Source organism: Lissotriton vulgaris, chromosome 4_1 (assembly GCF_964263255.1).
Source record: "Lissotriton vulgaris chromosome 4_1, aLisVul1.2, whole genome shotgun sequence".
NCBI lineage: Eukaryota > Metazoa > Chordata > Amphibia > Caudata > Salamandridae > Lissotriton > Lissotriton vulgaris.
In genome coordinates, this window is record NC_141691.1 from 365,425,187 (window position 1) to 365,438,068 (window position 12,882).

Below are 12,882 nucleotides of genomic sequence, written 5' to 3' on the forward strand. Positions count from 1 at the left end.
TAGTCCTAAATGCGCCCCCTCGTTCACCCTCTAAACCCCTACTGGAAAAGCTCCATTGGCTACCTGTCAGACAGAGGGCTAAATTCAAGGTATGCTGTACCATACATAAAAGTCTTAATAGTATGGATCCGGCATACCTGGCCACCAAATTTGTCCCCTACAAGCCCTCCCGCCCACTTCGCTCGAGCGAACAAGGCCTTCTAGTAGTGCCCAGGGCAGAGAAGGCAAGACAGGGCAGTAAAGCTCTCTCAATAGCTGGACCGTCTCTTTGGAACAGCCTTCCCAACACCCTAAGGCTTTGCACTGAATACCTTCCCTTCAGGAAGATGCTAAAGACTCTCCTTTTCAGCTCCTAGACAGCTTACGTTCTCCCGATCGTATTGTGGCAGATGTCAAAAGCGCGGAGATGCTCCCAAGGGAGTCGATACCAGCGCTATACAAGCCAGTAAAATAAAATAAAAATATGAGAGTCATCAGGGGAGTGGCCACAGATTAGGAATCCCAGAGTACATGTTTGGATTGGGCACACATAGTGTGCTTCTACAAAAAACTTGTTTGCCGTCCACACAGCTGTGATAATTTTGTTTCTTTATCCAGCTGCCTAAGATTGAATTTCAGGGGCACACACATGCCATTGGAATGCCTTTAAGGTGTCTTAGATAACTAGATAATTATTTATTGTGTTATTCTCTGGCAGCAGCAGGGACAGGAGGAGGGTAGTTAGTTATTAATCTACAGGGAATTTTAGGTCTGGAATGACAGTGCAACTGAAACCTGACCATACTTAATAAACAAAAAAGAGCTTTGAGAGTCCAACTGAGGGGAGGCCTTAGACTCATCTCCATGTTTGTCCCTGAGCACAGGATTTGATTGGGCCGTACTTGTGTACTTCCATTAAAGAGGCTGCATGTATATTCCTTATTTTTTGGCTTGTGGCAAGGTTTATACTTGGTGCAGAAGGATTGGGTTAGTTATGGTGGCAATCCCATGATCATAGCTATAGCAATCATCTGATTATTCTGAAATGTTATGATAAAGACACAGGGTTTGCTGTATTTTTTGTGAAAGGCACATGTTAAAGTCAATGGGCATTCAGGGGTTGATTGTTATTTATCTGAATTTAAGCCTACAGTTAGATTGAATCTCATAGATCATCTTAGTAGGCAAGGAGTTGGTGTCGGTTACTCTTTTTGTCAAACCATGAGTACAGAAGATTTGCACTGTCAGAATCCTTGATAAGCCCCATTAGCTATTAGTTATAAGTGCTTTGGCAACTGTAATTTGGTATACTTTGTGATTTTATGACTGTCTGATGTTTGCTGTGTGGGAAAGCTTAGGCTCCTAACTGTAGGAATGAGTTGGTTAAGACAGACCTATAACAGCTTTAAGCTTGATTGGCGTGCATCAGAATGTTTTGCCCAATGTCATTGGTCTGGCCTGTTTATCATGAAAAGCTATTGCAAATGCAGTAGACATTATTTATTGTGAAGAGCATATGGTATTGTTAATAGGCCTATAACAGAGGATTGTTGCTTCATTATTTTATTTATTTATTTATTTTAAAGGTTTTAGACCCGGAGGTATCGGAGCGCTTTACATGAGCATCAGATCATAGTTACAGGTTACATCATTACAAAGGTTACACAGTTATTAGAGCATGGCAACATAGTTACTTGTATGGTCGAAATAAACAATAAGCACAAATACGAAAGTGGAAAAGCAGGCGAGGGAAAGATTCAGGGGAGGGAGAAGGAGCTGGGGAAGTAGACAGGCAATGATGGCAGGAAAGAGTAGGGGAGGGTGAAGGACACCGCATGGAAAGAGGAGGGGGAGGGCAACGGGGAACACAAAGAGGTAGATCAGTCAAAGCAACATCCAAAGTCCAGTAAGCTGTGATCCCAGGGGAAGTGGTATCACTTCCCTATCTCAGTTGAGGGAGGCTCCCTTTATGCAGTAGACTCTCTCAGAGGGGTCTCTGAGACTCCAAAGCCTACATTCTGGATCCTTCCCCAAAAAGGGGAGAGGGAGTGTTTTGGCAAGGGGTGCCATACCATACCACAGCTGTGAGTGGCTCCCTTGGCTCAGTGGGCTCTCTCAGCGGGTTCGCTGAGACTCCAGAGTATAAATATTGGATCTTTCCCCAACAAGGGGAGAAGGAGTGCTTAGTCAAAGGGCACAAAGGACATGGGGCTAGGTAGACTAGCAAGCAAGATGAGAGATTCGTGGAAGAGGGGATAGGAGCTAGGGAGGTAGACAAAGAGAGAAAGAGTACTAAATGGGAAAAAATGTACTTAATGAGTTATTGTATAGCGCTGGCTAGACCTGAGGGAATCAGATTGCCTTATATGAGGAACAATAATGTTGCAATTTACATCAGTTAAAAGTTACATAAGTATCAAGAAGGGCATTTAAAGAACATAGGGGACAAGCTGAATGGAGCAAGGAAGGGTAAGGGATAGGGTAAAGGGGTAGGAGGACGATAGGTCGTAGAGATGAGGAGAAAATCTGCCCACGGTCTGGCTGGGTAGGTGACGAGGGTGGGAGTCCACAACCCATCTCCTCTTTAGCTATATGGTAGCTCCACTGGGCATCAGCCAAATCGCTAGGTCTCCACAGTCTGGGGTAAGTTACGCACATTCCAAGTCCTGATGAGTAAGCAGGTTCGGGGATAGGTTCAAGGTCTGGTCAATGTCAATTGTTATCCCGGGGAAGTAAAACAACATGTAGGGGGCCATTATGGAAGCCATCTAGGGGTCAGGCAGGGGACTGTACTGTACACTGGTACACTGGTGGCCATCCTAAGGTCAGACATCGGGCAGTTAAAGTCAAAATACAGGACTGAGGCCGCCCGAGAATAACAAATCAAGAGTGCACACACCATCACATGCACAGACATGCACAAGCACACACAAATGTGAGCAAACACTCTCATATGCGCACTAACACACAAAGACAGACAGAAAACATCTGGGAACACAAGCACACATAAAATCCCATGCTCTAATACAAAAACACCCAAATACATGCACAAGCAAACATCGTCACATGCACAGACATGCACCACCACACACAAATCCGCTCACACTCTCATACAAGCACACACGCCCACACACACAAGCACACATACAGAAACTATCAAACACACAGGCACACATACAATCAACATGCTCCAGACCAAAAATACCCAAGGACGTACACACAAAATACATGCACACACACACAAATCACACGCACAGACATGCACAAGCACACACAAATGTGCGCACACACTCTCATACACAAACAGAGGGCGCATACAAGCACGCACACAGAAACATCCACACTCACAAGCACACATACAATCCCATGTCCTAATACAAAGACACTCAAATACATGCACACACCATCATACGCACAGACATAAGCACACATACAGAAACATCTGCTCGCACAAACACAAGCACACATAGAATCACATGCTCTTATATGTAATCTCACAGATTACCATCCTAGGCAATGGTTTGGTCACCCACTCTGACAAACCCTGGAAGTAAAATTTCACTGTAACGATTCTTGTTTGGTCCCACTGGGAGAGGCTGTATATTATAATGTCTACTGTGCTTTTGTATATATTTGCAATTGCATAAATGTATGCCTGATGGTTGCCAGCTACTGCACATCTCCGTAGGCCGTTTTTTTAGTTAGGGTCAAGCCATTGCTTAAGAGTAGAGGCTTTATCAGTTCACTAGCAAAAGTTATGTCAGACCCCTTAGATTTGATTTATTTAGAATGAAAAGTATGACAAAGCAAGTAGGCTTTACTTATTGTAAAGAGTGTGTTTCAAAGGCATTTTGTTACATGGAATCTCACAGATTACTGTAGTAGGCAAGGGGTTTGGTGCTGGTAACTCACCTGAACAAACACTCTGGATAGGCGATTTGCAATGGAGTAATCCTTATTAAACTCTATTAGTAGGGATTTTATATTGTTTTATCAATATATATATAGTTTATATATATATTTGTAATTGTGATATTACTCTATATTAGAGCCCACATATAGGAATTTTGTTATATGGAATCTCACAGATTACTATAGTAGGTAAACATTTTAATGCTGGTTACCCCTTCTGAGAAAGTGTGTGTATAGGACAGGATGTTTCTCAAACTATGGTGGATCTCCAAAGTCCAAACAATAGACAAAGATGCCTTTAAATTCTATATTTATGTGTCACATATACCGCCCTTCAACAAAAGAGGTCAAATGTCAGGCTATGTCTTCTGCTGCTTATGTTGAACCTGGGGACTGGTGTTAAGAACTCCTCCACTTTACAGTACTAGAAAGAAAAGTAAAGTGAATTATGTGACAATCTTGCTGGGGTACATGAAGTGCGAAAGGAAAACTGTAGGATATCATCTTGTCCTAACAGGGAAACACCCATGACATCGATGTAACTACATCGAGGTGCTATCGCGACTTTTACATTGCATTGCCGCTGGCATCGCAGCCTTTTTGAGAGCATGCTACAATGGCGCAATGGCATTAACATCGCATTCAATTACAACGCATGCGATGTTAAAAAGCCATTACTATGCAAGAAAAATATAGTTTATATACACAATGGGAACGAAAAATGGGCAGAAGGACACAAAAAACGAGGGATACAGAGGGCAGAAGGACACAAACAACGAGGGATACAGAGGGCAGAAGGGCACGAAAAACAAGGGGAAAACGAGGGAGACAGAGGGCAGAAGGACACAAAAAACGAGGGATACAGAGAGCAGAAGGACACATAAAACGAGGGATACAAAGGGCAGAAGGACACAAAAAACGATTGGAAAACACTGAGAATAAAAAAAGGAAGGAGGCAAAAACCACTGATAGGGGAAAGTATGATGATCTACAGGTTTGAGGATTCATGGGAAGAAAAAGGGGCAAGGGAGAGGCAACATGAAAAAAGAAAACGAGTAATGAAAGGAAAGGAAACAATACATTATTGACTATACGACAATGACAAGAGAGAGATGTAGAGACAAACGCGGCGATTGCCGTTTGTGCGGAGGGTCGTCCTGTTGAGCGCCATTTCCTGCTCCTGACACCACTTCCGCCCTGCCCCCCCACATCGCAGGTTAGCGGTCTAGTGGCTGCAGACTATTTTCCTATTTTAGGCGCAACTATTGCACCTTTTCCCTGAGGAACGTGGTGATTGAGGCTGCGGGGGTGTGCTGGTCTCGCTGATCTTTTTAAGCTGATTTTAATAGCTATATTGGAAAAGTCATTGTAACTTACAAATTTGCTCTGTGTACTGTGCTAAGGTTACTAGAGCTTCCTTACCTGTTATTTCATCGCTCTTGACCCGGTTCCGCCCCGGCATTGTGCCGTTTGTGCGGAGGGTCGTCCTGTTGAGCGCCATTTCCTGCTCCTGACACCACTTCCGCCCTGCCCCTCCACATCGCAGGTTAGCGGTCTAGTGGCTCACTGTTGGCGAGCATATAATGGTGACCTGGCGGAAGCGCAGCAGGAGCGTTGAAGTTGCGCCTAAGTTAAGCCCGTCAGCGCCCGTCCTCTGCTGACCTCCTAATGCTTCGCCACACGGTGCCCCTACAGCCCCGTACTGCTAGGGCTGCCCACGATTGTGGTATTTCTGTCTCCTTGGACACTCATGTCCCTGAGAATCCCTCCTTATGCCCTGAGCTAATACCATCTCACTGCTCTACGTTAACATCTGGGACCTCCCCATTGACCGTGATGTATCTCAATACGTGGTCTATGGTGAAACACAAGCTCGAAATTTTTCAGCTATTAGACGATAAAGCTGTGGATATTCTACTCCTATCAGAAACCTGGCTAACTGAGGACTCCGTCCCTGATATTCTTGCTGCCATCCCTGCCGGCTATTACATCTTGCAATCTAATCGCCGGGGCGGGGTAGCAGCTATCATCCATACCCAGTACATCTTTACAACTTTAGCCTGTGCTACGATCCCCAAAACAGAAAGCCTTGTCATCAAATTCACTTCTACTAGGTCTTCTTTCATCTGTGTTCTTGTATATAGACCCCCTAATCACATGCCCTCCTTCCCTCAACAGTTTGGTGACCTTATTTCCCAACTCATCATCAACCACGCTAAGGTTATCATTATTGGAGATTTTAACTACTGGCCCTCTGACCCCCGGGAGAGCCGTCTATCGGAGGAATTTTTGGACCCCTTATTAGGTATGAATTGTCGCCAATTTGTTAGAATACCCACTCACTGCAAAGGCCACATTTTAGACCAAGTGTGGATGGCCAACCTCGAAATTTCGCCTCCTATAGTGACTCATTGCTCCTGGTCAGATCATTGTTTCATTTCCTTCTCCCTTAATCTGTCTACCCCCAGTCGTCCTACCGCCACGACCAATTTCACTGCCCGGAACTGGAAGAGAGCCAATTTGACGGAACTTCATTCCATACTGGCATCCACTGTCCCTTCGCCCTCCGCTTCGGTGACTCGCCAGGCTTCCCTTCTCGAACAATGGCTGTTGTCTGCATGTAATACTGTTGCCCCGCTGAAAACCATAAAAACTATGCGCCCCCATGACGCCCAGCGGTGGTTTACAGATCAACTTAAACTCGACAATTTAGCTCTTCGCCAGGCTGAGCGCCGCTGGCGACGTAACTATGATCGACAACTTAAAATTGAATTTGTGGACCGTCTAAAAACCTACAAAAAATCCATCCTTTTGGCCAAGACAACCTATTTCTCCCATAAAATCATGGAGTCTGCCTCCAAGGCAAAGGACATCTTCACCATAGTGAATGAGCTCTCTCTCCCAGACCGTGTTACCCCTCAACCCAACCCACACAGGCCCTGTGCGACTCACTCAATATCTATTTTATTGACAAAATTATCACTATCAAAAACAATATTCCCCTGCCCTCATCTCCCTCTCCTCTTCCTTCACCCCCCAGAAATCCCCACTACCTGAATGTCTTTCCCCAATTTCCCTCACCGAGTTTCATTCGTTATTGCACAAAGTGAGTTCCGGCTCGCCCAATGACTGCTGCCCCCCCCAAATTCTTAAAGAAATCTTTCTGGCCTGTCTTGACCCTCCACTGGCACTACTCAACAACTCGTTGGCCACTTGAGTGGTCCTGGACTCCTTTAAACAGGCAGTTGTGATACAGATCCTAAAAAAAACAATGCCGACCCTATGGTTCTGAGTAACTATAGGCCCATCTCCCTTCTCCCCTATCTTGGAAAGATTTTGGAGACATACGTCACTCGCTGTCTGAGTGCCTTCATCGAGAGCTCGTCTTTTCTGGATGCCCAACAAGCCGGCTTCCGCCCACTCCACTCTACTGAGGCGTCATTGTGGCTGTTATGGACACCCTGAGAAAGGGCGCCGACAATAACATCTCACAAGCACTTGTCCTATTGGACTTGTCGGCGGCCTTTGACACGGTCGATCATGCAATATTGATCGACCGTGTCAACAATGCCGGCATCCAGAGCGTAGCTCTCGATTGGGTCAGATCCTTCCTGGACAAGCGATCCCAGGCCGTACACCTGTCTACCTTCTCTGCTTCCTATTCTACCATCTCCTGCGGAGTCCCACAGGGCTCTGCCCTATCCCCTTTGTTATTTAATTTGCACATGCAGCCCCTAATAGCTTCCCTCCGCAAATCCACTGCCACAATCTTTAACTACGTGGACGATTTGCAGTTAATCTTTCCCATTGATACTTCCCTATCCTCCCGTACCAGCTTCCAAACCACCATGCTGAACATATCGGAACGGATGTATCACAGCCAGCTCAAATTAAATCCCACCAAGACTGAGCTTGTGCTGGTGGGTGGGTCAGCCAACCCATGGAATGACAGCTTCTGGCCTCCACCACTAGGGCTTCCTCCTCGCCCCGTCAATTCCATGAAAAGTCTTGGCGTAGTCATCTCAGGTGATCTATCCATGAGGCCCCAGATTAGTGCTGTGACATCATCCTGCTTCTTCCACCTGCGTAGGATACGTAAAATCAGTAGATTACTCACTAGAGACGCACTTATCCTTGTCATCATGGCTCTTTTTATGTCTAGAATTGACTACGCCAACACTCTATACATAGGAATTCCTGCATACCATCTCCAAAGGTTGCAGCTGGTGCAAAATCAGGCAGCTCGCCTAGTAAACCACCAGCCTAAGCACCAGCACGTCTCGCCGCTGTTGCGGAGCCTGCATTTGCTCCCAGTGGCTAAACGTTGCACCTTCAAACTTGGCTGCACGATATTCAAAGCTCTCTCTAACCAAGCTCCTGTCTTCATCTCCTCTAGTCTGAAGGGATACGTACCCACGAGAGACCTCCGCTCCACTTCACACAACTTTTTACTTACCCCGAAAATCAAACGTAAAAAACACAGTGGTCTTTGTTTTTCTTTTTTGGCCCCTAAATTCTGGAACTCCCTCCCGCCCTCTTTCCGACACTGCCCTACCTACGACTGCTTCCGAGGACGCTGAAGACGTTCCTCTTTCAGTCAGCATTCGAGTAACCTCTGTCCTTGCCCTCCGCATTTGTTATGAGCGCCATGAAACCGTCCGGTGACCAAGCGCGGTATAAATAATTTTAACATAACAGAACATAACAGAGTCAGTTTCAAACTGAATAATAGACCAAGGAAGGGAAAGTAATGTGAATTGAAAAGGTTGGAAGGAAAAAGGAGAACAAATAAAAGAGCCACAAAAAAGGTAAAAAGAGTAGAAACGGAATCAAGGACAGAGTTAAGCAGATATGTTAGCTGCGGAAGGAAAGCGGTGACTAGTAAAGACAGAATTGAATTCCAAAGCGGGAGACTTTTTTTAGGCTCAAGAGAGAGTCAGAAGGAGAAGAAGAGAGGTATAAAAGCAATAAAGAGGTACTCAAATGGGTTAGGACAAAATTTGAGGAGAAGGATGCCGTTTCAGAAATCAAAATATCTAGGAACGCATCGAATGCTCTCAGTGGGTAAACTTGTCCATGCATCCGTGTCGTGCTTATTTTGATTTTGGTACAAATTATATTTGCAATGAACGTAACAGGATTGCAAATGTCAAATTACTTTACAGTTATTCTAGGCTAGAAAGGGGATATTTGTTGGACTATATGTTTTGTTTTTGTCTAACTGGTGGATCATGTCTTTTGTGTTACAGAATATGTTTTGAAATTTTTGTTCCTCCTTTGTAAATGTTGCTTTAAGCTAGCTGCTTTTTGCTGCAGTGGGATTATACGAATGCAAGACATCAAACCTGAATCAAGTAACTAACCATGACCTATCTTAAATTAATTAATGTTTCTATTAACATCATCCTTTTCCTTTGTCATAGGGTACATTCCAAAACAATTGTAGGTGAAATGACACTAAGAGCTTCAAGAAAATGTTTATCACAAGTACAAACCCATTGGCTGAAAATATTTTTACAGTGTCGCCTCAAACATCGCGTTGTCATGTCGCGCGATGTTAAATCGCCAATGTGACACGCAATCCAATTACATTGCGGCATTTGCGTCGCAACTACGTGCGATGAGATAATGGCCGGTGTGACGGCCTTTGCGATGTAATTGCCGCGATCGTCATACAACCGTCCTAACACACAACAAAATATAATACCTGTAAATAAACTGAACACATTCGGCAGTTAGTGTTGTAATTATGTGTGATGGAAACTAAGATTTTCAGAGGATTAGAGCAAATCAAGATACTTTACTTGGTGATGCATAAATGATACATATTCACTGAAACCCAATTTCCACACATTATCATTTGTAGGCAATATAGTTTTATCTATAAAACTGCATGTCTGTGCAAATGTAGTGACCATATCAATGGAAAATGTGCTGTTTGCACATAGTATGTGCTACCACATGATGCTTTAGTTACATTAAAAAATTGCCCACCTCACCTCCATTAAAGCTAGATGAGTTGCAAAGGTTATTCATGATAAAACGTGGGTTGTGGTTCTAAAACGTTTGGGAAGTACAGTTAAAGAAGATTTTACTGTCAGAATCCTTGTTAGGCGATATAGTATTTTGCTTTGCAAACTGTAATTTTGTAACCTATGTAAATATATGACTGTATGCAGGACTGGACTGACTACAGGGCGTTTTGTAATGCTGCCGAGCTGGGGGCTGAGTTCAATGCGGTAGGGGCTGATTTCACTGATGGAGACCTGCGTGTGCTTTGAAATGAACAAAGCAAAACGAATTTCGTTCAGCACACGCAGGTGGTCCCCATCAACTAAATCAGCCCCCAGCTCATCAGCGTTCCAAAACGCCTGGTAGCCAGTCCGGCCCTGACTGTATGCCTGTTGGTTGCCTAATTGGAATCTTATGCTCAGTACAGGAGGCTTCAGTTGGTAATGGCGATACACCATTGATAACAATTACTGGCCTGATTGGTTTACTCGTAAAAATACTTCTGTTGCCATAGGGCTGGTTTGTTTATTATGAAAAGTTATTTTTATGTATGTTAAAATTGAATAGGCATTTAAGTATGGATTGTTATTTCTCTATATTAAAGCATACATTTTGTTATACAAAATATGAAAATACCTTTGTAGGGAATAATTTTGGTGTTGTTTACAGCCTCTGGCGAGCCCTAGGGGCAGAATATTTCAACTATAATAATTCTTGTAAGAATACCTTACTTGTGTGCCAGGATCTTGTATTAAAAAAATAACTAATAAATACATCCATATAAATGAAGAAATATCCATGTAGATACATAGAGGGCATGAGTCCAATCTGTTCTGCCATTGGTCTTTCTGAATGTCATTTATACTCTGCTTCAATCCATGACATTGAACTGCTTGGGGTAATGGTTCAGTCAGTACCAATCAATACTGGCCCCTTTGTCCTGTGAATGGTTGCATTTTCTAATTATGTGTGTACATCTACTTGAAAATGAACGTGCTTTAGGTCTCTTTGGCTAGTCCTTTAGTTCTGAATTTTCTCGTTTTCTTGTTTTATAATTCTCCTATGATTTCTGTGCTTCTTCTCTTTTAATTGTAATGTTTCTTAAGAGGACACTAGAGCTCTCTAGGCAGTTCTAATAGGGTTCCTGATCTTCAATCTGTTTTAAAAGATACATTTTTTAAATGCATTACACTGGATGGCTTTTAGAATGGTTTTGATTTGTTTTTTACAGTTAATAATCAGCAACAGACAATGCAAGTCATTTGTTGTTTAGCATCCTATGCGTCTCGTTGTGATAGATGATAGATTTTGCTATATTTAGAAGATTAAAACTGTTCTTCCACTGTTTACCATTGTTAATGGGGTTTTAAAAACGTTTGATGAAAATAACACATTAGGATCTGTACCACAGTTCAGATGGTATCAAATCGTTACGATTACAATATGAAAACATCTTAAGATGCTCTTACTTTTAGCCTTGCAATCATTTATGCAAACGGTTAGGAAATACGTTCACTGAAAATGTTTCTGCTACACATGCTGTGAAGATAGGAGCGTGCAGAGATATGCGATTAAAACAACTAATTTGCTTTGCATGATCAAATCACAGTGCTTGAAATAGATTGCTGGGTTCAAAGGTCATCCTTCCATTTTAATGAATGCCGCTGGCATGTAAAATGAGTATAAATAAATGTGTCCTTGTAACACAATAGGAATTCATACGGTCTTACAAATCCATCTCGAGTGGACCAGATTGGTTTCAGAAGCACACAAGGTATCCATCTCTTAAGAAAAAGTTATCCAGAGAAATACATATGTGATATAAATATGAACAGATGCATGCCAATATTTATGAATTTACCTCGTTTTTTGCACAAATATGTAAAAGCAAAATTATGGTGCCCCTTTAAAATGGATGATGAGTATATTTCCTTACATAAATATTGCACGTTTTCCACTTAAAAACACAGTCAATTAGCAATACAACACAATTGATAATCACACTTGGTCCCGTATTAGACCAAAATAACAGAATATTTTCTTTCAAGTCTTTCTTTATCTGGCAGAGTCTTCAAAGCACCTCCCAAAGTAATCTCAGTACAATTTAATGAATTAGAGTTTGGCAGAGAACATTTATTGGTAGGACTGCAAATTAGGGACTAAGAAGTGAACAATATAACAGAAACGTATGCCTATATGTGGACTAAGGGGACGTAACTTGAGCCCAGCTAAGATGGCCACCTCCAACACTCAGAAATGTGTTTTATACCTGAGGTCATCAGTTTTTGAAAAACTCTCGTCTAAGCTTCCTGGTTCTTGTGCTCTGCTACCTAGGACCTTGCTATAGGGAGACTACAATTCCTGTCATTCTGGACCTGGAGGAGGAAGGGCCGCAATGCTTTGCCCAGGCGCCAGAGACCCTTAAAATCAATGAGGCGTCAAGCAGCTCAGGACCCTCATCTCAGCTACCTGGTTCTTGTGCCCTGCTTCCTGGGACCTTGATGCAGGGAGACTACAGCTTCTGTCATTCTCAGCCCGGAGAAGGAGCGGCTGCAACTCTTTGTCCAGGTGCTGGAGCACCTCAAAATCAATGAGAGGTGTCCCGCAAGCCAAGCGTGTGCCCATCTGCACCCATCAGAATCTGGTGGAGCTGGGTTGTGCCACTCCCCTTGGTTGCTTTCCTTGAGGTATGCCTGGTTTTATCTATGTTTTCTGTAATTTTTCTGGACTTACCTGTAACCCTTATCTATTTTATTTTTGGCACAACATGGGAAAGAAAAAGACTGAAGGTCCCATGTATTTGGTCGCCCTCGCCTACATTAATTGATAGAATGCTACAGAGGGCGGTGAGTGTCATTAGCAAAGAAATAGACCTCACTCAGCGTAGACTCTCCCCCATCTCATCGAACTTGGCCCTACCCCTTGCTCAACCCCATGTTTCTACAGATTTAGCTAGACCTGATGACATAAGGTCATTGG